General features: G+C 44.4%; 17 non-coding genes and 2 pseudogenes across 17 annotated transcripts; all 19 read left to right on the forward strand.

Annotated features, from left to right (window-relative positions):
* Positions 1-355: 355 nt before the first annotated feature.
* On the forward strand, positions 356-474 carry LOC125736763 (5S ribosomal RNA). Its single transcript, XR_007396033.1, has one exon. It is a non-coding gene; the product is annotated as a 5S ribosomal RNA (ribosomal RNA).
* Positions 475-1,549: 1,075 nt separating this feature from the next.
* On the forward strand, positions 1,550-1,668 carry LOC125736764 (5S ribosomal RNA). Its single transcript, XR_007396034.1, has one exon. It is a non-coding gene; the product is annotated as a 5S ribosomal RNA (ribosomal RNA).
* A 1,074-nt stretch (positions 1,669-2,742) lies between these two features.
* LOC125733087 (5S ribosomal RNA) lies at positions 2,743-2,861 on the forward strand. Its single transcript, XR_007392445.1, has one exon. It is a non-coding gene; the product is annotated as a 5S ribosomal RNA (ribosomal RNA).
* A 1,075-nt stretch (positions 2,862-3,936) lies between these two features.
* LOC125734070 (5S ribosomal RNA) lies at positions 3,937-4,055 on the forward strand. The gene has a single exon (XR_007393397.1). It is a non-coding gene; the product is annotated as a 5S ribosomal RNA (ribosomal RNA).
* Positions 4,056-5,131: 1,076 nt separating this feature from the next.
* On the forward strand, positions 5,132-5,250 carry LOC125733088 (5S ribosomal RNA). Its single transcript, XR_007392446.1, has one exon. It is a non-coding gene; the product is annotated as a 5S ribosomal RNA (ribosomal RNA).
* Positions 5,251-6,329: 1,079 nt separating this feature from the next.
* On the forward strand, positions 6,330-6,448 carry LOC125737134 (5S ribosomal RNA). The gene has a single exon (XR_007396401.1). It is a non-coding gene; the product is annotated as a 5S ribosomal RNA (ribosomal RNA).
* A 1,077-nt stretch (positions 6,449-7,525) lies between these two features.
* Positions 7,526-7,644, forward strand: LOC125734087 (5S ribosomal RNA). The gene has a single exon (XR_007393413.1). It is a non-coding gene; the product is annotated as a 5S ribosomal RNA (ribosomal RNA).
* Positions 7,645-8,728: 1,084 nt separating this feature from the next.
* On the forward strand, positions 8,729-8,847 carry LOC125733089 (5S ribosomal RNA). Its single transcript, XR_007392447.1, has one exon. It is a non-coding gene; the product is annotated as a 5S ribosomal RNA (ribosomal RNA).
* A 1,080-nt stretch (positions 8,848-9,927) lies between these two features.
* LOC125730811 (5S ribosomal RNA) lies at positions 9,928-10,046 on the forward strand. The gene has a single exon (XR_007391101.1). It is a non-coding gene; the product is annotated as a 5S ribosomal RNA (ribosomal RNA).
* A 1,076-nt stretch (positions 10,047-11,122) lies between these two features.
* On the forward strand, positions 11,123-11,241 carry LOC125736766 (5S ribosomal RNA). The gene has a single exon (XR_007396036.1). It is a non-coding gene; the product is annotated as a 5S ribosomal RNA (ribosomal RNA).
* Positions 11,242-12,316: 1,075 nt separating this feature from the next.
* LOC125736767 (5S ribosomal RNA) lies at positions 12,317-12,435 on the forward strand. Its single transcript, XR_007396037.1, has one exon. It is a non-coding gene; the product is annotated as a 5S ribosomal RNA (ribosomal RNA).
* Positions 12,436-13,510: 1,075 nt separating this feature from the next.
* LOC125734088 (5S ribosomal RNA) lies at positions 13,511-13,629 on the forward strand. Its single transcript, XR_007393414.1, has one exon. It is a non-coding gene; the product is annotated as a 5S ribosomal RNA (ribosomal RNA).
* A 1,086-nt stretch (positions 13,630-14,715) lies between these two features.
* On the forward strand, positions 14,716-14,834 carry LOC125733090 (5S ribosomal RNA). Its single transcript, XR_007392448.1, has one exon. It is a non-coding gene; the product is annotated as a 5S ribosomal RNA (ribosomal RNA).
* A 1,075-nt stretch (positions 14,835-15,909) lies between these two features.
* LOC125734071 (5S ribosomal RNA) lies at positions 15,910-16,028 on the forward strand. The gene has a single exon (XR_007393398.1). It is a non-coding gene; the product is annotated as a 5S ribosomal RNA (ribosomal RNA).
* A 1,077-nt stretch (positions 16,029-17,105) lies between these two features.
* LOC125730776 (5S ribosomal RNA) lies at positions 17,106-17,224 on the forward strand. The gene has a single exon (XR_007391067.1). It is a non-coding gene; the product is annotated as a 5S ribosomal RNA (ribosomal RNA).
* A 1,077-nt stretch (positions 17,225-18,301) lies between these two features.
* LOC125731808 (5S ribosomal RNA) lies at positions 18,302-18,420 on the forward strand (annotated as a pseudogene).
* A 1,077-nt stretch (positions 18,421-19,497) lies between these two features.
* Positions 19,498-19,616, forward strand: LOC125731925 (5S ribosomal RNA; annotated as a pseudogene).
* Positions 19,617-20,688: 1,072 nt separating this feature from the next.
* Positions 20,689-20,807, forward strand: LOC125731077 (5S ribosomal RNA). Its single transcript, XR_007391364.1, has one exon. It is a non-coding gene; the product is annotated as a 5S ribosomal RNA (ribosomal RNA).
* A 1,082-nt stretch (positions 20,808-21,889) lies between these two features.
* Positions 21,890-22,008, forward strand: LOC125734089 (5S ribosomal RNA). The gene has a single exon (XR_007393415.1). It is a non-coding gene; the product is annotated as a 5S ribosomal RNA (ribosomal RNA).
* The last annotated feature ends 445 nt before the right edge of the window (positions 22,009-22,453 follow it).

Genomic DNA, 22,453 nt, shown 5'->3' on the forward strand with positions numbered 1-22,453 from the left:
TTTGTGGCTGTTAGCGGAGTTGATAACAGAGGGTCATTAAGAGAAGCCTGCATGCAGTAGGCAAAGGAGTAATGTTTGCCGGCGGGGGACGTGCGGCGATAAACCTGTGCGGTAGTGAAAAGGAGTTAAAAAGAAGGAAGTGTGCGGATGCGGAAAGAATGGAATAATTGTGGTAGGCTGCCGGCTGAGTAGTTTGGTGAATGTTTGGTGTGGGTCCGGCGCTGCCGATTGGATGGTGGTGCTGCAGTGTGAGTCAGATAAAAAAAAAAAAAAAACCAGGAGTAGGATCCAATGGGACTAACTGGCATGTATAGACACGTGTAATGCAAAAGGGCTGTTTTTGGTAGCATCTTTCGCTTACGGCCATACCACCCTGAACACGCCTGATCTCGTCTGATCTCGGAAGCTAAGGAGGGTAGGTTCTGGTTAGTACTTGGATGGGAGACCACCTGGGAATACCAGGTGCTGTAAGCTTTTCTCACTTTTACTTTATACAGGGGGCGCTCCACTTCACGATTTATTTAAATCTATCACTCCCCTTCCATTTTACTATTTTATATATATATATTTTTTTCTCTCATTCATAAAGGCAGCTTTTACACACCGTTTTACTCTAAATACTTCCTGGTAATTCTAGGTGCTGTAAGCTGTCCGTGCCTTTATTCCACCAGGGCGCGATCTTCTCACAAACTTGAAGACTGTCACTCCCCATTCACGTTTTACAACTTATTGTTAATGATAAAGAGACAGCTTTTTACACACAGTTTTAAACAAAGTACTGATATTATTCCTCTTCAACTGACCGCTTTGTTTTCTATGCAAAAACCACTTTGCCACAGAAGACTCGATATTATTGGCATAGCAAGTTCTGCTCTTCTCCTTTCAAAACTTGCTAAAAGCTGTATTTAAAAGAACAGATTGGCCGGGGTAATTCACACCCTTCAATGCCAGCTTAATGTTTAGGTTAGTGGGAATCACAGAGGAATTAGGGATGGAAACTTCTTTGCTGGTGGTAGAAGCGGTCTGGTGAATTTTTAGAGAGAAGAGGCCGTCGATGTTTGAATGTAGAAAATTGTTCTGGCTGCAGCCTGCAGTATGGACTTGTTGGTGTGTGTAGCTCCCAGTGTTCTGACAGCACGACGTTTTGGGGAAGCATGTGATTCAGCAGCTACCAGTGGGCTTCGTGCGGCGGAGATTTTGTGGCTGTTAGCGGAGTTGATAACAGAGGGTCATTAAGAGAAGCCTGCATGCAGTAGGCAAAGGAGTAATGTTTGCCGGCGGGGGACGTGCGGCGATTAACCTGTGCGGTAGTGAAAAGGAGTTAAAAAGAAGGAAGTGTGCGGATGCGGAAAGAATGGAATAATTGTGGTAGGCTGCCGGCTGAGTAGTTTGGTGAATGTTTGGTGTGGGTCCGGCGCTGCCGATTGGATGGTGGTGCTGCAGTGTGAGTCAGATAAAAAAAAAAAAAAGCAGGAGTAGGATCCAATGGGACTAACTGGCATGTATAGACGCGTGTAATACAAAAGGGCTGTTTTTGGTAGCATCTTTCGCTTACGGCCATACCACCCTGAACACGCCTGATCTCGTCTGATCTCGGAAGCTAAGGAGGGTAGGTTCTGGTTAGTACTTGGATGGGAGACCACCTGGGAATACCAGGTGCTGTAAGCTTTTCTCACTTTTACTTTATACAGGGGGCGCTCCACTTCACGATTTATTTAAATCTATCACTCCCCTTCCATTTTACTATTTTATATATATATATTTTTTTCTCTCATTCATAAAGGCAGCTTTTACACACCGTTTTACTCTAAATACTTCCTGGTAATTCTAGGTGCTGTAAGCTGTTCGTGCCTTTATTCCACCAGGGCGCGATCTTCTCACAAACTTGAAGACTGTCACTCCCCATTCACGTTTTACAACTTATTGTTAATGATAAAGAGACAGCTTTTTACACACAGTTTTAAACAAAGTACTGATATTATTCCTCTTCAACAGACCGCTTTGTTTTCTATGCAAAAACCACTTCGCCACAGAAGACTCGATATTATTGGCATAGCAAGTTCTGCTCTTCTCCTTTCAAAACTTGCTAAAAGCTGTATTTAAAAGAACAGATTGGCCGGGGTAATTCACACCCTTCAATGCCAGCTTAATGTTTAGGTTAGTGGGAATCACAGAGGAATTAGGGATGGACACTTCTTTGCTGGTGGTAGAAGCGGTCTGGTGAATTTTTAGAGAGAAGAGGCCGTCGATGTTTGAATGTAGAAAATTGTTCTGGCTGCAGCCTGCAGTATGGACTTGTTGGTGTGTGTAGCTCCCAGTGTTCTGACAGCGCGACGTTTTGGGGAAGCATGTGATTCAGCAGCTACCAGTGGGCTTCGTGCGGCGGAGATTTTGTGGCTGTTAGCGGAGTTGATAACAGAGGGTCGTTAAGAGAAGCCTGCATGCAGTAGGCAAAGGAGTAATGTTTGCCGGCGGGGGACGTGCGGCGATTAACCTGTGCGGTAGTGAAAAGGAGTTAAAAAGAAGGAAGTGTGCGGATGCGGAAAGAATGGAATAATTGTGGTAGGCTGCCGGCTGAGTAGTTTGGTGAATGTTTGGTGTGGGTCCGGCGCTGCCGATTGGATGGTGGGGCTGCAGTGTGAGTCAGATAAAAAAAAAAAAAACAGGAGTAGGATCCAATGGGACTAACTGGCATGTATAGACGCGTGTAATGCAAAAGGGCTGTTTTTGGTAGCGTGTCTCGCTTATGGCCATACCACCCTGAACACGCCCGATCTCATCCGATCTCGGAAGCCAAGCAGGGTAGGGTCTGGTTAGTACTTGGATGGGAGACCTCTTGGGAATACCAGGTGCTGTAAGCTTTTCTCACTTTTACTTTATACAGGGGGCACTCCACTTCACGATTAATTTAAATCTATCACTCCCCTTACGTTTTACTATTTTATATATATTTTTTTTTTTTCTCTCATTCATAAAGGCAGCTGTTACACACCGTTTTACTCTAAATACTGCCTGGTAATTCTAGGTGCTGTAAGCTGTTCGTGCCTTTATTCTACCAGGGCGCGATCTTCTCACAAACTTGAAGACTGTCACTCCCCATTCACGTTTTACAACTTATTGTTAATGATAAAGAGACAGCTTTTTACACACAGTTTTAAACAAAGTACTGATATTATTCCTCTTCAACAGACCGCTTTGTTTTCTATGCAAAAACCACTTCGCCACAGAAGACTCGATATTATTGGCATAGCAAGTTCTGCTCTTCTCCTTTCAAAACTTGCTAAAAGCTGTATTTAAAAGAACAGATTGGCCGGGGTAATTCACACCCTTCAATGCCAGCTTAATGTTTAGGTTAGTGGGAATCACAGAGGAATTAGGGATGGAAACTTCTTTGCTGGTGGTAGAAGCGGTCTGGTGAATTTTTAGAGAGAAGAGGCCGTCGATGTTTGAATGTAGAAAATTGTTCTGGCTGCAGCCTGCAGTATGGACTTGTTGGTGTGTGTAGCTCCCAGTGTTCTGACAGCGCGACGTTTTGGGGAAGCATGTGATTCAGCAGCTACCAGTGGGCTTCGTGCGGCGGAGATTTTGTGGCTGTTAGCGGAGTTGATAACAGAGGGTCGTTAAGAGAAGCCTGCATGCAGTAGGCAAAGGAGTAATGTTTGCCGGCGGGGGACGTGCGGCGATTAACCTGTGCGGTAGTGAAAAGGAGTTAAAAAGAAGGAAGTGTGCGGATGCGGAAAGAATGGAATAATTGTGGTAGGCTGCCGGCTGAGTAGTTTGGTGAATGTTTGGTGTGGGTCCGGCGCTGCCGATTGGATGGTGGGGCTGCAGTGTGAGTCAGATAAAAAAAAAAAAAACAGGAGTAGGATCCAATGGGACTAACTGGCATGTATAGACGCGTGTAATGCAAAAGGGCTGTTTTTGGTAGCATCTCTCGCTTACGGCCATACCACCCTGAACACGCCCGATCTCGTCTGATCTCGTAAGCTAAGCAGGGTAGGGTCTGGTTAGTACTTGGATGGGAGACCACCTGGGAATACCAGGTGCTGTAAGCTTTTCTCACTTTTACTTTATACAGGGGGCGCTCCACTTCACGATTAATTTAAATCTATCACTCCCCTTCCATTTTACTATTTTATATATATATATTTTTTTTTTTCTCATTCCTAAAGGCAGCTTTTAGAAACCGTTTTACTCTAAATACTTCCTGGTAATTCTAGGTGCTGTAAGCTGTTCGTGCCTTTATTCCACCAGGGCGCGATCTACTCACAAACTTGAAGACTGTCACTCCCAATTCACGTTTTACAACTTATTGTTAATGATAAAGAGACAGCTTTTTACACACAGTTTTAAACAAAGTACTGATATTATTCCTCTTCAACAGACCGCTTTGTTTTCTATGCAAAAACCACTTCGCCACAGAAGACTCGATAATATTGGCATAGCAAGTTCTGCTCTTCTCCTTTCAAAACTTGCTAAAAGCTGTATTTAAAAGAACAGATTGGCCGGGGTAATTCACACCCTTCAATGCCAGCTTAATGTTTAGGTTAGTTGGAATCACAGAGGAATTAGGGATGGAAACTTCTTTGCTGGTGCTAGAAGCGGTCTGGTAAATTTTTAGAGAGAAGAGGCCGTCGATGTTTGAATGTAGAAAATAGTTCTGGCTGCAGCCTGCAGTATGGACTTGTTGGTGTGTGTAGCTCCCAGTGTTCTGACAGCGCGACGTTTTGGGGAAGCATGTGATTCAGCAGCTACCAGTGGGCTTCGTGCGGCGGAGATTTTGTGGCTGTTAGCGGAGTTGATAACAGAGGGTCGTTAAGAGAAGCCTACATGCAGTAGGCAAAGGAGTAATGTTTGCTGGCGGGGGACGTGCGGCGATTAACCTGTGCGGTAGTGAAAAGGAGTTAAAAAGAAGGAAGTGTGCGGATGCGGAAAGAATGGAATAATTGTGGTAGGCTGCCGGCTGAGTAGTTTGGTGAATGTTTGGTGTGGGTCCGGCGCTGCCGATTGGATGGTGGGGCTGCAGTGTGAGTCAGATAAAAAAAAAAAAAACAGGAGTAGGATCCAATGGGACTAACTGGCATGTATAGACGCGTGTAATGCAAAAGGGCTGTTTTTGGTAGCGTCTCTCGCTTATGGCCATACCACCCTGAACACGCCCGATCTCATCCGATCTCGGAAGCCAAGCAGGGTAGGGTCTGGTTAGTACTTGGATGGGAGACCTCTTGGGAATACCAGGTGCTGTAAGCTTTTCTCACTTTTACTTTATACAGGGGGCACTCCACTTCACGATTAATTTAAATCTATCACTCCCCTTACGTTTTACTATTTTATATATATATATTTTTTTTCTCTCATTCATAAAGGCAGCTGTTACACACCGTTTTACTCTTAATACTGCCTGGTAATTCTAGGTGCTGTAAGCTGTTCGTGCCTTTATTCTACCAGGGCGCGATCTTCTCACAAACTTGAAGACTGTCACTCCCCATTCACGTTTTACAACTTATTGTTAATGATAAAGAGACAGCTTTTTACACACAGTTTTAAACAAAGTACTGATATAATTCCTCTTCAACTCACCGCTTTGTTTTCTATGCAAAAACCACTTCACCACAAAAGACTCGATATTATTGGCATAGCAAGGTCTGCTCTTCTCCTCCTTTCAAAACTTGCTAAAAGCTGTATTTAAAAGAGCAGGTTGGCCATGGTAATTCACACACTTCAATGCCAGCTTAATGTTTAGGTTAGTGGGAATCACAGAGGAATTAGGGATGGAAACTTCTTTGCTGGTGGTAGAAGCGGTCTGGTGAATTTTTAGAGAGAAGAGGCCGTCGATGTTTGAATGTAGAAAATTGTTCTGGCTGCAGCCTGCAGTATGGACTTGTTGGTGTGTGTAGCTCCCAGTGTTCTGACAGCGCGACGTTTTGGGGAAGCATGTGATTCAGCAGCTACCAGTGGGCTTCGTGCGGCGGAGATTTTGTGGCTGTTAGCGGAGTTGATAACAGAGGGTCATTAAGAGAAGCCTGCATGCAGTAGGCAAAGGAGTAATGTTTGCCGGCGGGGGACGTGCGGCGATTAACCTGTGCGGTAGTGAAAAGGAGTTAAAAAGAAGGAAGTGTGCGGATGCGGAAAGAATGGAATAATTGTGGTAGGCTGCCGGCTGAGTAGTTTGGTGAATGTTTGGTGTGGGTCCGGCGCTGCCGATTGGATGGTGGTGCTGCAGTGTGAGTCAGATAAAAAAAAAAAAGAACATTAGTAGGATCCAATGGGACCAACTGGCATGTATAGAGGCGTGTAATGCAAAAGGGCTGTTTTTGGTAGCATCTCTCGCTTACGGCCGTACCACCCTGAACGCGCCCGATCTCGTCTGATCTCGGAAGCTAAGCAGGGTAGGGTCTGGTTAGTGTTTGGATGGGAGACCTCCTGGGAATACCAGGTGCTGTATGCTTTTCTCACTTTTACTTCATACAGGGGGCGCTCCACTTCACGAATAATTTAAATCTATCACTCCCCTTACGTTTTACTATTTTATATATATTTTTTTTTTCTCTCATTCATAAAGGCAGCTTTTACACACCGTTTAACTCTAAATACTTCCTGGTAATTCTAGGTGCTGTAAGCTGTTCGTGCCTTTATTCCACCAGGGCGCGATCTTCTCACAAACTTGAAGACTGTCACTCCCCATTCACGTTTTACAACTTATTGTTAATGATAAAGAGACAGCTTTTTACACACAGTTTTAAACAAAGTACTGATATAATTCCTCTTCAACTCACCGCTTTGTTTTCTATGCAAAAACCACTTCACCACAAAAGACTCGATATTATTGGCATAGCAAGGTCTGCTCTTCTCCTCCTTTCAAAACTTGCTAAAAGCTGTATTTAAAAGAGCAGGTTGGCCATGGTAATTCACACACTTCAATGCCAGCTTAATGTTTAGGTTAGTGGGAATCACAGAGGAATTAGGGATGGAAACTTCTTTGCTGGTGGTAGAAGCGGTCTGGTGAATTTTTAGAGAGAAGAGGCCGTCGATGTTTGAATGTAGAAAATAGGTCTGGCTGCAGCCTGCAGTATGGACTTGTTGGTGTGTGTAGCTCCCAGTGTTCTGACAGCGCGACGTTTTGGGGAAGCATGTGATTCAGCAGCTACCAGTGGGCTTCGTGCGGCGGAGATTTTGTGGCTGTTAGCGGAGTTGATAACAGAGGGTCGTTAAGAGAAGCCTGCATGAGGTAGGCAAAGGAGTAATGTTTGCCGTCGGGGGACGTGCGGCGATTAACCTCTGCGGTAGTGAAAAGGAGTTAAAAAGAAGGAAGTGTGCGGATGCGGAAAGAATGGAATAATTGTGGTAGGCTGCCGGCTGAGTAGTTTGGTGAATGTTTGGTGTGGGTCCGGCGCTGCCGATTGGATGGTGGGGCTGCAGTGTGAGTCAGATAAAAAAAAAAAAAAACAGGAGTAGGATCCAATGGGACTAACTGGCATGTATAGACGCGTGTAATGCAAAAGGGCTGTTTTTGGTAGCATCTCTCGCTTACGGCCATACCACCCTGAACACGCCTGATCTCGTCTGATCTCGGAAGCCAAGCAGGGTAGGGTCTGGTTAGTACTTGGATGGGAGACCACCTGGGAATACCAGGTGCTGTAAGCTTTTCTCACTTTTACTTTATACAGGGGGCGCTCCACTTCACGATTAATTTAAATCTATCACTCCCCTTCCATTTTACTATTTTATATATATATATATATATTTTTTTTTTTTTCTCATTCCTAAAGGCAGCTTTTAGAAACCGTTTTACTCTAAATACTTCCTGGTAATTCTAGGTGCTGTAAGCTGTTCGTGCCTTTATTCCACCAGGGCGCGATCTTCTCACAAACTTGAAGACTGTCACTCCCCATTCACGTTTTACAACTTATTGTTAATGATAAAGAGACAGCTTTTTACACACAGTTTTAAACAAAGTACTGATATTATTCCTCTTCAACAGACCGCTTTGTTTTCTATGCAAAAACCACTTCGCCACAGAAGACTCGATATTATTGGCATAGCAAGTTCTGCTCTTCTCCTTTCAAAACTTGCTAAAAGCTGTATTTAAAAGAACAGATTGGCCGGGGTAATTCACACCCTTCAATGCCAGCTTAATGTTTAGGTTAGTGGGAATCACAGAGGAATTAGGGATGGACACTTCTTTGCTGGTGGTAGAAGCGGTCTGGTGAATTTTTAGAGAGAAGAGGCCGTCGATGTTTGAATGTAGAAAATTGTTCTGGCTGCAGCCTGCAGTATGGACTTGTTGGTGTGTGTAGCTCCCAGTGTTCTGACAGCGCGACGTTTTGGGGAAGCATGTGATTCAGCAGCTACCAGTGGGCTTCGTGCGGCGGAGATTTTGTGGCTGTTAGCGGAGTTGATAACAGAGGGTCGTTAAGAGAAGCCTGCATGCAGTAGGCAAAGGAGTAATGTTTGCCGGCGGGGGACGTGCGGCGATTAACCTGTGCGGTAGTGAAAAGGAGTTAAAAAGAAGGAAGTGTGCGGATGCGGAAAGAATGGAATAATTGTGGTAGGCTGCCGGCTGAGTAGTTTGGTGAATGTTTGGTGTGGGTCCGGCGCTGCCGATTGGATGGTGGGGCTGCAGTGTGAGTCAGATAAAAAAAAAAAAAACAGGAGTAGGATCCAATGGGACTAACTGGCATGTATAGACGCGTGTAATGCAAAAGGGCTGTTTTTGGTAGCGTGTCTCGCTTATGGCCATACCACCCTGAACACGCCCGATCTCATCCGATCTCGGAAGCCAAGCAGGGTAGGGTCTGGTTAGTACTTGGATGGGAGACCTCTTGGGAATACCAGGTGCTGTAAGCTTTTCTCACTTTTACTTTATACAGGGGGCGCTCCACTTCACGATTAATTTAAATCTATCACTCCCCTTCCATTTTACTATTTTATATATATATATTTTTTTTTTTCTCTCATTCATAAAGGCAGCTTTTAGAAACCGTTTTACTCTAAATACTTCCTGGTAATTCTAGGTGCTGTAAGCTGTTCGTGCCTTTATTCCACCAGGGCGCGATCTTCTCACAAACTTGAAGACTGTCACTCCCAATTCACGTTTTACAACTTATTGTTAATGATAAAGAGACAGCTTTTTACACACAGTTTTAAACAAAGTACTGATATTATTCCTCTTCAACAGACCGCTTTGTTTTCTATGCAAAAACCACTTCGCCACAGAAGACTCGATAATATTGGCATAGCAAGTTCTGCTCTTCTCCTTTCAAAACTTGCTAAAAGCTGTATTTAAAAGAACAGATTGGCCGGGGTAATTCACACCCTTCAATGCCAGCTTAATGTTTAGGTTAGTTGGAATCACAGAGGAATTAGGGATGGAAACTTCTTTGCTGGTGCTAGAAGCGGTCTGGTAAATTTTTAGAGAGAAGAGGCCGTCGATGTTTGAATGTAGAAAATTGTTCTGGCTGCAGCCTGCAGTATGGACTTGTTGGTGTGTGTAGCTCCCAGTGTTCTGACAGCGCGACGTTTTGGGGAAGCATGTGATTCAGCAGCTACCAGTGGGCTTCGTGCGGCGGAGATTTTGTGGCTGTTAGCGGAGTTGATAACAGAGGGTCGTTAAGAGAAGCCTACATGCAGTAGGCAAAGGAGTAATGTTTGCCGGCGGGGGACGTGCGGCGATTAACCTGTGCGGTAGTGAAAAGGAGTTAAAAAGAAGGAAGTGTGCGGATGCGGAAAGAATGGAATAATTGTGGTAGGCTGCCGGCTGAGTAGTTTGGTGAATGTTTGGTGTGGGTCCGGCGCTGCCGATTGGATGGTGGTGCTGCAGTGTGAGTCAGATAAAAAAAAAAAAAAAGCAGGAGTAGGATCCAATGGGACTAACTGGCATGTATAGACGCGTGTAATGCAAAAGGGCTTTTTTTGGTAGCATCTTTTGCTTAAGGCCATACCACCCTGAACACGCCCGATCTCGTCTGATCTCGGAAGCTAAGGAGGGTAGGTTCTGGTTAGTACTTGGATGGGAGACCACCTGGGAATACCAGGTGCTGTAAGCTTTTCTCACTTTTACTTTATACAGGGGGCGCTCCACTTCACGATTTATTTAAATCTATCACTCCCCTTCCATTTTACTATTTTATATATATATTTTTTTTCTCTCATTCATAAAGGCAGCTTTTACACACCGTTTTACTCTAAATACTTCCTGGTAATTCTAGGTGCTGTAAGCTGTCCGTGCCTTTATTCCACCAGGGCGCGATCTTCTCACAAACTTGAAGACTGTCACTCCCCATTCACGTTTTACAACTTATTGTTAATGATAAAGAGACAGCTTTTTACACACAGTTTTAAACAAAGTACTGATATTATTCCTCTTCAACTGACCGCTTTGTTTTCTATGCAAAAACCACTTCGCCACAGAAGACTCGATATTATTGGCATAGCAAGTTCTGCTCTTCTCCTTTCAAAACTTGCTAAAAGCTGTATTTAAAAGAACAGATTGGCCGGGGTAATTCACACCCTTCAATGCCAGCTTAATGTTTAGGTTAGTGGGAATCACAGAGGAATTAGGGATGGAAACTTCTTTGCTGGTGGTAGAAGCGGTCTGGTGAATTTTTAGAGAGAAGAGGCCGTCGATGTTTGAATGTAGAAAATAGGTCTGGCTGCAGCCTGCAGTATGGACTTGTTGGTGTGTGTAGCTCCCAGTGTTCTGACAGCGCGACGTTTTGGGGAAGCATGTGATTCAGCAGCTACCAGTGGGCTTCGTGCGGCGGAGATTTTGTGGCTGTTAGCGGAGTTGATAACAGAGGGTCATTAAGAGAAGCCTGCATGCAGTAGGCAAAGGAGTAATGTTTGCCGGCGGGGGACGTGCGGCGATAAACCTGTGCGGTAGTGAAAAGGAGTTAAAAAGAAGGAAGTGTGCGGATGCGGAAAGAATGGAATAATTGTGGTAGGCTGCCGGCTGAGTAGTTTGGTGAATGTTTGGTGTGGGTCCGGCGCTGCCGATTGGATGGTGGTGCTGCAGTGTGAGTCAGATAAAAAAAAAAAAAAAACCAGGAGTAGGATCCAATGGGACTAACTGGCATGTATAGACACGTGTAATGCAAAAGGGCTGTTTTTGGTAGCATCTTTCGCTTACGGCCATACCACCCTGAACACGCCTGATCTCGTCTGATCTCGGAAGCTAAGGAGGGTAGGTTCTGGTTAGTACTTGGATGGGAGACCACCTGGGAATACCAGGTGCTGTAAGCTTTTCTCACTTTTACTTTATACAGGGGGCGCTCCACTTCACGATTTATTTAAATCTATCACTCCCCTTCCATTTTACTATTTTATATATATATATTTTTTTCTCTCATTCATAAAGGCAGCTTTTACACACCGTTTTACTCTAAATACTTCCTGGTAATTCTAGGTGCTGTAAGCTGTCCGTGCCTTTATTCCACCAGGGCGCGATCTTCTCACAAACTTGAAGACTGTCACTCCCCATTCACGTTTTACAACTTATTGTTAATGATAAAGAGACAGCTTTTTACACACAGTTTTAAACAAAGTACTGATATTATTCCTCTTCAACTGACCGCTTTGTTTTCTATGCAAAAACCACTTTGCCACAGAAGACTCGATATTATTGGCATAGCAAGTTCTGCTCTTCTCCTTTCAAAACTTGCTAAAAGCTGTATTTAAAAGAACAGATTGGCCGGGGTAATTCACACCCTTCAATGCCAGCTTAATGTTTAGGTTAGTGGGAATCACAGAGGAATTAGGGATGGAAACTTCTTTGCTGGTGGTAGAAGCGGTCTGGTGAATTTTTAGAGAGAAGAGGCCGTCGATGTTTGAATGTAGAAAATTGTTCTGGCTGCAGCCTGCAGTATGGACTTGTTGGTGTGTGTAGCTCCCAGTGTTCTGACAGCACGACGTTTTGGGGAAGCATGTGATTCAGCAGCTACCAGTGGGCTTCGTGCGGCGGAGATTTTGTGGCTGTTAGCGGAGTTGATAACAGAGGGTCATTAAGAGAAGCCTGCATGCAGTAGGCAAAGGAGTAATGTTTGCCGGCGGGGGACGTGCGGCGATTAACCTGTGCGGTAGTGAAAAGGAGTTAAAAAGAAGGAAGTGTGCGGATGCGGAAAGAATGGAATAATTGTGGTAGGCTGCCGGCTGAGTAGTTTGGTGAATGTTTGGTGTGGGTCCGGCGCTGCCGATTGGATGGTGGTGCTGCAGTGTGAGTCAGATAAAAAAAAAAAAAAGCAGGAGTAGGATCCAATGGGACTAACTGGCATGTATAGACGCGTGTAATACAAAAGGGCTGTTTTTGGTAGCATCTTTCGCTTACGGCCATACCACCCTGAACACGCCTGATCTCGTCTGATCTCGGAAGCTAAGGAGGGTAGGTTCTGGTTAGTACTTGGATGGGAGACCACCTGGGAATACCAGGTGCTGTAAGCTTTTCTCACTTTTACTTTATACAGGGGGCGCTCCACTTCACGATTTATTTAAATCTATCACTCCCCTTCCATTTTACTATTTTATATATATATATTTTTTTCTCTCATTCATAAAGGCAGATTTTACACACCGTTTTACTCTAAATACTTCCTGGTAATTCTAGGTGCTGTAAGCTGTCCGTGCCTTTATTCCACCAGGGCGCGATCTTCTCACAAACTTGAAGACTGTCACTCCCCATTCACGTTTTACAACTTATTGTTAATGATAAAGAGACAGCTTTTTACACACAGTTTTAAACAAAGTACTGATATTATTCCTCTTCAACTGACCGCTTTGTTTTCTATGCAAAAACCACTTTGCCACAGAAGACTCGATATTATTGGCATAGCAAGTTCTGCTCTTCTCCTTTCAAAACTTGCTAAAAGCTGTATTTAAAAGAACAGATTGGCCGGGGTAATTCACACCCTTCAATGCCAGCTTAATGTTTAGGTTAGTGGGAATCACAGAGGAATTAGGGATGGAAACTTCTTTGCTGGTGGTAGAAGCGGTCTGGTGAATTTTTAGAGAGAAGAGGCCGTCGATGTTTGAATGTAGAAAATAGGTCTGGCTGCAGCCTGCAGTATGGACTTGTTGGTGTGTGTAGCTCCCAGTGTTCTGACAGCGCGACGTTTTGGGGAAGCATGTGATTCAGCAGCTACCAGTGGGCTTCGTGCGGCGGAGATTTTGTGGCTGTTAGCGGAGTTGATAACAGAGGGTCGTTAAGAGAAGCCTGCATGAGGTAGGCAAAGGAGTAATGTTTGCCGTCGGGGGACGTGCGGCGATTAACCTCTGCGGTAGTGAAAAGGAGTTAAAAAGAAGGAAGTGTGCGGATGCGGAAAGAATGGAATAATTGTGGTAGGCTGCCGGCTGAGTAGTTTGGTGAATGTTTGGTGTGGGTCCGGCGCTGCCGATTGGATGGTGGGGCTGCAGTGTGAGTCAGATAAAAAAAAAAAAAAACAGGAGTAGGATCCAATGGGACTAACTGGCATGTATAGACGCGTGTAATGCAAAAGGGCTGTTTTTGGTAGCATCTCTCGCTTACGGCCATACCACCCTGAACACGCCTGATCTCGTCTGATCTCGGAAGCCAAGCAGGGTAGGGTCTGGTTAGTACTTGGATGGGAGACCACCTGGGAATACCAGGTGCTGTAAGCTTTTCTCACTTTTACTTTATACAGGGGGCGCTCCACTTCACGATTAATTTAAATCTATCACTCCCCTTCCATTTTACTATTTTATATATATATATATATTTTTTTTTTTTTTTTTCTCATTCCTAAAGGCAGCTTTTAGAAACCGTTTTACTCTAAATACTTCCTGGTAATTCTAGGTGCTGTAAGCTGTTCGTGCCTTTATTCCACCAGGGCGCGATCTTCTCACAAACTTGAAGACTGTCACTCCCCATTCACGTTTTACAACTTATTGTTAATGATAAAGAGACAGCTTTTTACACACAGTTTTAAACAAAGTACTGATATTATTCCTCTTCAACAGACCGCTTTGTTTTCTATGCAAAAACCACTTCGCCACAGAAGACTCGATATTATTGGCATAGCAAGTTCTGCTCTTCTCCTTTCAAAACTTGCTAAAAGCTGTATTTAAAAGAACAGATTGGCCGGGGTAATTCACACCCTTCAATGCCAGCTTAATGTTTAGGTTAGTGGGAATCACAGAGGAATTAGGGATGGACACTTCTTTGCTGGTGGTAGAAGCGGTCTGGTGAATTTTTAGAGAGAAGAGGCCGTCGATGTTTGAATGTAGAAAATTGTTCTGGCTGCAGCCTGCAGTATGGACTTGTTGGTGTGTGTAGCTCCCAGTGTTCTGACAGCGCGACGTTTTGGGGAAGCATGTGATTCAGCAGCTACCAGTGGGCTTCGTGCGGCGGAGATTTTGTGGCTGTTAGCGGAGTTGATAACAGAGGGTCGTTAAGAGAAGCCTGCATGCAGTAGGCAAAGGAGTAATGTTTGCCGGCGGGGGACGTGCGGCGATTAACCTGTGCGGTAGTGAAAAGGAGTTAAAAAGAAGGAAGTGTGCGGATGCGGAAAGAATGGAATAATTGTGGTAGGCTGCCGGCTGAGTAGTTTGGTGAATGTTTGGTGTGGGTCCGGCGCTGCCGATTGGATGGTGGGGCTGCAGTGTGAGTCAGATAAAAAAAAAAAAAACAGGAGTAGGATCCAATGGGACTAACTGGCATGTATAGACGCGTGTAATGCAAAAGGGCTGTTTTTGGTAGCGTGTCTCGCTTATGGCCATACCACCCTGAACACGCCCGATCTCATCCGATCTCGGAAGCCAAGCAGGGTAGGGTCTGGTTAGTACTTGGATGGGAGACCTCTTGGGAATACCAGGTGCTGTAAGCTTTTCTCACTTTTACTTTATACAGGGGGCACTCCACTTCACGATTAATTTAAATCTATCACTCCCCTTACGTTTTACTATTTTATATATATTTTTTTTTTTTCTCTCATTCATAAAGGCAGCTGTTACACACCGTTTTACTCTAAATACTGCCTGGTAATTCTAGGTGCTGTAAGCTGTTCGTGCCTTTATTCTACCAGGGCGCGATCTTCTCACAAACTTGAAGACTGTCACTCCCCATTCACGTTTTACAACTTATTGTTAATGATAAAGAGACAGCTTTTTACACACAGTTTTAAACAAAGTACTGATATTATTCCTCTTCAACAGACCGCTTTGTTTTCTATGCAAAAACCACTTCGCCACAGAAGACTCGATATTATTGGCATAGCAAGTTCTGCTCTTCTCCTTTCAAAACTTGCTAAAAGCTGTATTTAAAAGAACAGATTGGCCGGGGTAATTCACACCCTTCAATGCCAGCTTAATGTTTAGGTTAGTGGGAATCACAGAGGAATTAGGGATGGAAACTTCTTTGCTGGTGGTAGAAGCGGTCTGGTGAATTTTTAGAGAGAAGAGGCCGTCGATGTTTGAATGTAGAAAATTGTTCTGGCTGCAGCCTGCAGTATGGACTTGTTGGTGTGTGTAGCTCCCAGTGTTCTGACAGCGCGACGTTTTGGGGAAGCATGTGATTCAGCAGCTACCAGTGGGCTTCGTGCGGCGGAGATTTTGTGGCTGTTAGCGGAGTTGATAACAGAGGGTCGTTAAGAGAAGCCTGCATGCAGTAGGCAAAGGAGTAATGTTTGCCGGCGGGGGACGTGCGGCGATTAACCTGTGCGGTAGTGAAAAGGAGTTAAAAAGAAGGAAGTGTGCGGATGCGGAAAGAATGGAATAATTGTGGTAGGCTGCCGGCTGAGTAGTTTGGTGAATGTTTGGTGTGGGTCCGGCGCTGCCGATTGGATGGTGGGGCTGCAGTGTGAGTCAGATAAAAAAAAAAAAAACAGGAGTAGGATCCAATGGGACTAACTGGCATGTATAGACGCGTGTAATGCAAAAGGGCTGTTTTTGGTAGCATCTCTCGCTTACGGCCATACCACCCTGAACACGCCCGATCTCGTCTGATCTCGTAAGCTAAGCAGGGTAGGGTCTGGTTAGTACTTGGATGGGAGACCACCTGGGAATACCAGGTGCTGTAAGCTTTTCTCACTTTTACTTTATACAGGGGGCGCTCCACTTCACGATTAATTTAAATCTATCACTCCCCTTCCATTTTACTATTTTATATATATATTTTTTTTTTTTTCTCATTCCTAAAGGCAGCTTTTAGAAACCGTTTTACTCTAAATACTTCCTGGTAATTCTAGGTGCTGTAAGCTGTTCGTGCCTTTATTCCACCAGGGCGCGATCTACTCACAAACTTGAAGACTGTCACTCCCAATTCACGTTTTACAACTTATTGTTAATGATAAAGAGACAGCTTTTTACACACAGTTTTAAACAAAGTACTGATATTATTCCTCTTCAACTGACCGCTTTGTTTTCTATGCAAAAACCACTTCGCCACAGAAGACTCGATATTATTGGCATAGCAAGTTCTGCTCTTCTCCTTTCAAAACTTGCTAAAAGCTGTATTTAAAAGAACAGATTGGCCAGGGTAATTCACACCCTTCAATGCCAGCTTAATGTTTAGGTTAGTGGGAATCACAGAGGAATTAGGGATGGAAACTTCTTTGCTGGTGGTAGAAGCGGTCTGCTGAATTTTTAGAGAGAAGAGGCCGTCGATGTTTGAATGTAGAAAATTGTTCTGGCTGCAGCTTGCAGTATGGACTTGTTGGTGTGTGTAGCTCCCAGTGTTCTGACAGTGCGACGTTTTGGGGAAGCATGTGATTCAGCAGCTACCAGTGGGCTTTGTGCGGCGGAGATTTTGTGGCTGTTAGCGGAGTTGATAACAGAGGGTCGTTAAGAGAAGCCTGCATGCAGTAGGCAAAGGAGTAATGTTTGCCGGCGGGGGACGTGCGGCGATTAACCTGTGCGGTAGTGAAAAGGAGTTAAAGAGAAGGAAGTGTGCGAATGCGGAAAGAATGGAATAATTGTGGTAGGCTGCCGGCTGAGTAGTTTGGTGAATGTTTGGTGTGGGTCCGGCGCTGCCGATTGGATGGTGGGGCTGCAGTGTGAGTCAGATAAAAAAAAAAAAGAACATTAGTAGGATCCAATGGGACCAACTGGCATGTATAGAGGCGTGTAATGCAAAAGGGCTGTTTTTGGTAGCATCTCTCGCTTACGGCCGTACCACCCTGAACGCGCCCGATCTCGTCTGATCTCGGCAGCTAAGCAGGGTAGGGTCTGGTTAGTGTTTGGATGGGAGACCTCCTGGGAATACCAGGTGCTGTATGCTTTTCTCACTTTTACTTCATACAGGGGGCGCTCCACTTCACGAATAATTTAAATCTAGCACTCCCCTTCCATTTTACTATTTTATATATATATATTTTTTCTCTCTTTCATAAAGCCAGCTTTTAGAAACCGTTTTACTCTAAATACTTCCTGGTAATTCTAGGTGCTGTAAGCTGTTCGTGCCTTTATTCCACCAGGGCGCGATCTTCTCACAAACTTGAAGACTGTCACTCCCCATTCACGTTTTACAACTTATTGTTAATGATAAAGAGACAGCTTTTTACACACAGTTTTAAACAAAGTACTGATATTATTCCTCTTCAACTGACCGCTTTGTTTTCTATGCAAAAACCACTTCGCCACAGAAGACTCGATATTATTGGCATAGCAAGCTCTGCTCTTCTCCTTTCAAAACTTGCTAAAAGCTGTATTTAAAAGAACAGATTGGCCGGGGTAATTCACACCCTTCAATGCCAGCTTAATGTTTAGGTTAGTGGGAATCACAGAGGAATTAGGGATGGAAACTTCTTTGCTGGTGGTAGAAGCGGTCTGGTGAATTTTTAGAGAGAAGAGGCCGTCGATGTTTGAATGTAGAAAATTGTTCTGGCTGCAGCCTGCAGTATGGACTTGTTGGTGTGTGTAGCTCCCAGTGTTCTGACAGCGCGACGTTTTGGGGAAGCATGTGATTCAGCAGCTACCAGTGGGCTTCGTGCGGCGGAGATTTTGTGGCTGTTAGCGGAGTTGATAACAGAGGGTCGTTAAGAGAAGCCTGCATGCAGTAGGCAAAGGAGTAATGTTTGCCGGCGGGGGACGTGCGGCGATTAACCTGTGCGGTAGTGAAAAGGAGTTAAAGAGAAGGAAGTGTGCGGATGCGGAAAGAATGGAATAATTGTGGTAGGCTGCCGGCTGAGTAGTTTGGTGAATGTTTGGTGTGGGTCCGGCGCTGCCGATTGGATGGTGGGGCTGCAGTGTGAGTCAGATAAAAAAAAAAAAAAAAAACATTAGTAGGATCCAATGGGACCAACTGGCATGTATAGAGGCGTGTAATGCAAAAGGGCTGTTTTTGGTAGCGTCTCTCGCTTATGGCCATGCCAGCCTGAACACGCCCGATCTCATCCGATCTCGGAAGCCAATCAGGGTAGGGTCTGGTTAGTACTTGGATGGGAGACCTCTTGGGAATACAAGGTGCTGTTAGCTTTTCTCACTTTTACTTTATACAGGGGGCACTCCACTTCACGATTAATTTAAATCTATCACTCCCCTTACGTTTTACTATTTTATATATATTTTTTTTTTCTCTCATTCATAAAGGCAGCTTTTACACACCGTTTAACTCTAAATACTGCCTGGTAATTCTAGGTGCTGTAAGCTGTTCGTGCCTTTATTCCACCAGGGCGCGATCTTCTCACAAACTTGAAGACTGTCACTCCCCATTCACGTTTTACAACTTATTGTTAATGATAAAGAGACAGCTTTTTACACACAGTTTTAAACAAAGTACTGATATAATTCCTCTTCAACTCACCGCTTTGTTTTCTATGCAAAAACCACTTCACCACAAAAGACTCGATATTATTGGCATAGCAAGGTCTGCTCTTCTCCTCCTTTCAAAACTTGCTAAAAGCTGTATTTAAAAGAGCAGGTTGGCCATGGTAATTCACACACTTCAATGCCAGCTTAATGTTTAGGTTAGTGGGAATCACAGAGGAATTAGGGATGGAAACTTCTTTGTTGGTGGTAGAAGCGGTCTGGTGAATTTTTAGAGAGAAGAGGCCGTCGATGTTTGAATGTAGAAAATTGTTCTGGCTGCAGCCTGCAGTATGGACTTGTTGGTGTGTGTAGCTCCCAGTGTTCTGACAGCGCGACGTTTTGGGGAAGCATGTGATTCAGCAGCTACCAGTGGGCTTCGTGCGGCGGAGATTTTGTGGCTGTTAGCAGAGTTGATAACAGAGGGTCGTTTAGAGAAGCCTGCATGCGCTAGGCAAATGAGTAATGTTTGCCGGCGGGGGACGTGCGGCGATTAACCTGTACGGTAGTGAAAAGGACTTAAAGAGAAGGAAGTGTGCGGATGCGGAAAGAATGGAATAATTGTGGTGGGTTGCCGGCTGAGTAGTTTGGTGAATGTTTGGTGTGGGTGCGGCACTGCCGATTGGATGGTGGTGCTGCAGTGTGAGTCAGATAAAAAAAAAAAAAAACAGGAGTAGGATCCAATGGGACTAACTGGCATGTATAGAGGCGTGTAATGCTAAAGGGCTGTTTTTGGTAGCATCTCTTGCTTATGGCCATACCACCCTGAACACGCCTGATCTCGTCTGATCTCGGAAGCTAAGCGGGGTAGAGTCTGGTTAGTACTTGGATGGGAGACTGCCTGGGAATACCACGTGCTGAAAGCTTTTCTCACTTTTACTTTATACAGGGGGCACTCCACCTCACGATTAATTTAAATCTATCACTCCCCTTCCGTTTTACTATTTTATATATTTCTTTTTTCTCTCAATCATAAAGGCAGCTTTTACACACGTTTTACTCTAAATACTGCCTGGTAATTCTAGGTGCTGTAAGCTGTTCGTGCCTTTATTCCACCAGGGCGCGATCTTCTCACAAACTTGAAGACTGTCACTCCCCATTCACGTTTTACAACTTATTGTTAATGATAAAGAGACAGCTTTTTACACACAGTTTTAAACAAAGTACTGATATTATTCCTCTTCAACTGACCGCTTTGTTTTCTATGCAAAAACCACTTCGCCACAGAAGACTCGATATTATTGGCATAGCAAGTTCTGCTCTTCTCCTTTCAAAACTTGCTAAAAGCTGTATTTAAAAGAACAGATTGGCCGGGGTAATTCACACCCTTCAATGCCAGCTTAATGTTTAGGTTAGTGGGAATCACAGAGGAATTAGGGATGGAAACTTCTTTGCTGGTGGTAGAAGCGGTCTGGTGAATTTTTAGAGAGAAGAGGCTGTCGATGTTTGAATGTAGAAAATTGTTCTGGCTGCAGCCTGCAGTATGGACTTGTTGGTGTGTGTAGCTCCCAGTGTTCTGACAGCGCGACGTTTTGCGGAAGCATGTGATTCAGCAGCTACCAGTGGGCTTCGTGCGGCGGAGATTTTGTGGCTGTTAGCGGAGTTGATTACAGAGGGTCGTTAAGAGAAGCCTGCATGCGGTAGGCAAATGAGTAATGTTTGCCGGCGGGGGACGTGCGGCGATTAACCTGTGAGGTAGTGAAAAGGACTTAAAGAGAAGGAAGTGTGCGGATGCGGAAAGAATGGAATAATTGTGGTAGGCTGCCAGCTGAGTAGTTTGGTGAATGTTTGGTGTGGGTCCGGCGCTGCCGATTGGATGGTGGTGCTGCAGTGTGAGTCAGATAAAAAAAAAAAAAAAACATTAGTAGGATCCAATGGGACTAACTGGCATGTATAGACGCGTGTAATGCAAAAGGGCTGTTTTTGGTAGCATCTCTCGCTTACGGCCATACCACCCTGAACAAGCCCGATCTCGTCTGATCTCGGAAGCCAAGCAGCGTAGGGTCTGGTTAGTACTTGGATGGGAGACCTCCTGGGAATACCAGGTTCTGTAAGCTTTACTCACTTTCACTTTATACAGGGGGCGCTCCACTTCACGATTAATTTAAATCTAGCACTCCCCTTCCATTTTACTATTTTATATATATATATATATTTTATCTCTCTTTCATAAAGCCAGCTTTTAGAAACCATTTTACTCTAAATACTTCCTGGTAATTCTAGGTGCTGTAAGCTGTTCGTGCCTTTATTCCACCAGGGCGCGATCTTCTCACAAACTTGAAGACTGTCACTCCCCATTCACGTTTTACAACTTATTGTTAATGATAAAGAGACAGCTTTTTACACACAGTTTTAAACAAAGTACTGATATTATTCCTCTTCAACTGACCGCTTTGTTTTCTATGCAAAAACCACTTCGCCACAGAAGACTCGATATTATTGGCATAGCAAGTTCTGCTCTTCTCCTTTCAAAACTTGCTAAAAGCTGTATTTAAAAGAACAGATTGGCCGGGGTAATTCACACCCTTCAATGCCAGCTTAATGTTTAGGTTAGTGGGAATCACAGAGGAATTAGGGATGGAAACTTCTTTGCTGGTGGTAGAAGCGGTCTGGTGAATTTTTAGAGAGAAGAGGCCGTCGATGTTTGGATGTAGAAAATTGTTCTGGCTGCAGCCTGCAGTATGGACTTGTTGGTGTGTGTAGCTCCCAATGTTCTGACAGCGCAACGTTTTGGGGAAGCATGTGATTCAACAGCTACCAGTGGGCTTCGTGCGGCGGAGATTTTGTGGCTGTTAGCGGAGTTGATTACAGAGGGTCGTTAAGAGAAGCCTGCATGCGGTAGGCAAATGAGTAATGTTTGCCGGCGGAGGACGTGCGGCGATTAACCTGTGCGGTAGTGAAAAGGAGTTAAAGAGAAGGAAGTGTGCGGATGCGGAAAGAATGGAATAATTGTGGTAGGCTGCCGGCTGAGTAGTTTGGTGAATGTTTGGTGTGGGTCCGGCGCTGCCGATTGGATGGTGGTGCTGCAGTGTGAGTCAGATAAAAAAAAAAAAAAAAAACCAGGAGTAGGATCCAATGGGACCAACTGGCATGTATAGAGGCGTGTAATGCAAAAGGGCTGTTTTTGGTAGCGTCTCTCGCTTATGGCCATACCACCCTGAACACGTCCGATCTCGTCTGATCTCGGAAGCTAAGCAGGGTAGGGTCTGGTTAGTACTTGGATGGGAGACCACCTGGGAATACCAGGTGCTGTAAGCTTTTCTCACTTTTACTTTATACAGGGGGCGCTCCACTTCACGATTAATTTAAATCTATCACTCCCCTTCCATTTTACTATTTTATATATATATATTTTTATTTTCTCTCTTTCATAAAGGCAGCTTTTACACACCGTTTTACTCTAAATACTGCCTGGTAATTCTAGGTGCTGTAAGCTCTTCGTGCCTTTATTCCACCAGGGCGCGATCTTCTCACAAACTTGAAAACTGTCACTCCCCATTCACGTTTTACAACTTATTGTTAATGAATAAGAGACAGCTTTTTACACACAGTTTTAAAAAAAAGTACTGATATTATTCCTCTTCAACTGACCGCTTTGTTTTCTATGCAAAAACCACTTCGCCACAGAAGACTCGATATTATTGGCATAGCAAGTTCTGCTCTTCTCCTTTCAAAACTTGCTAAAAGCTGTATTTAAAAGAAC

This window comes from Brienomyrus brachyistius, chromosome 2 (assembly GCF_023856365.1).
Source record: "Brienomyrus brachyistius isolate T26 chromosome 2, BBRACH_0.4, whole genome shotgun sequence".
In the NCBI taxonomy this organism is placed as follows: domain Eukaryota; kingdom Metazoa; phylum Chordata; class Actinopteri; order Osteoglossiformes; family Mormyridae; genus Brienomyrus; species Brienomyrus brachyistius.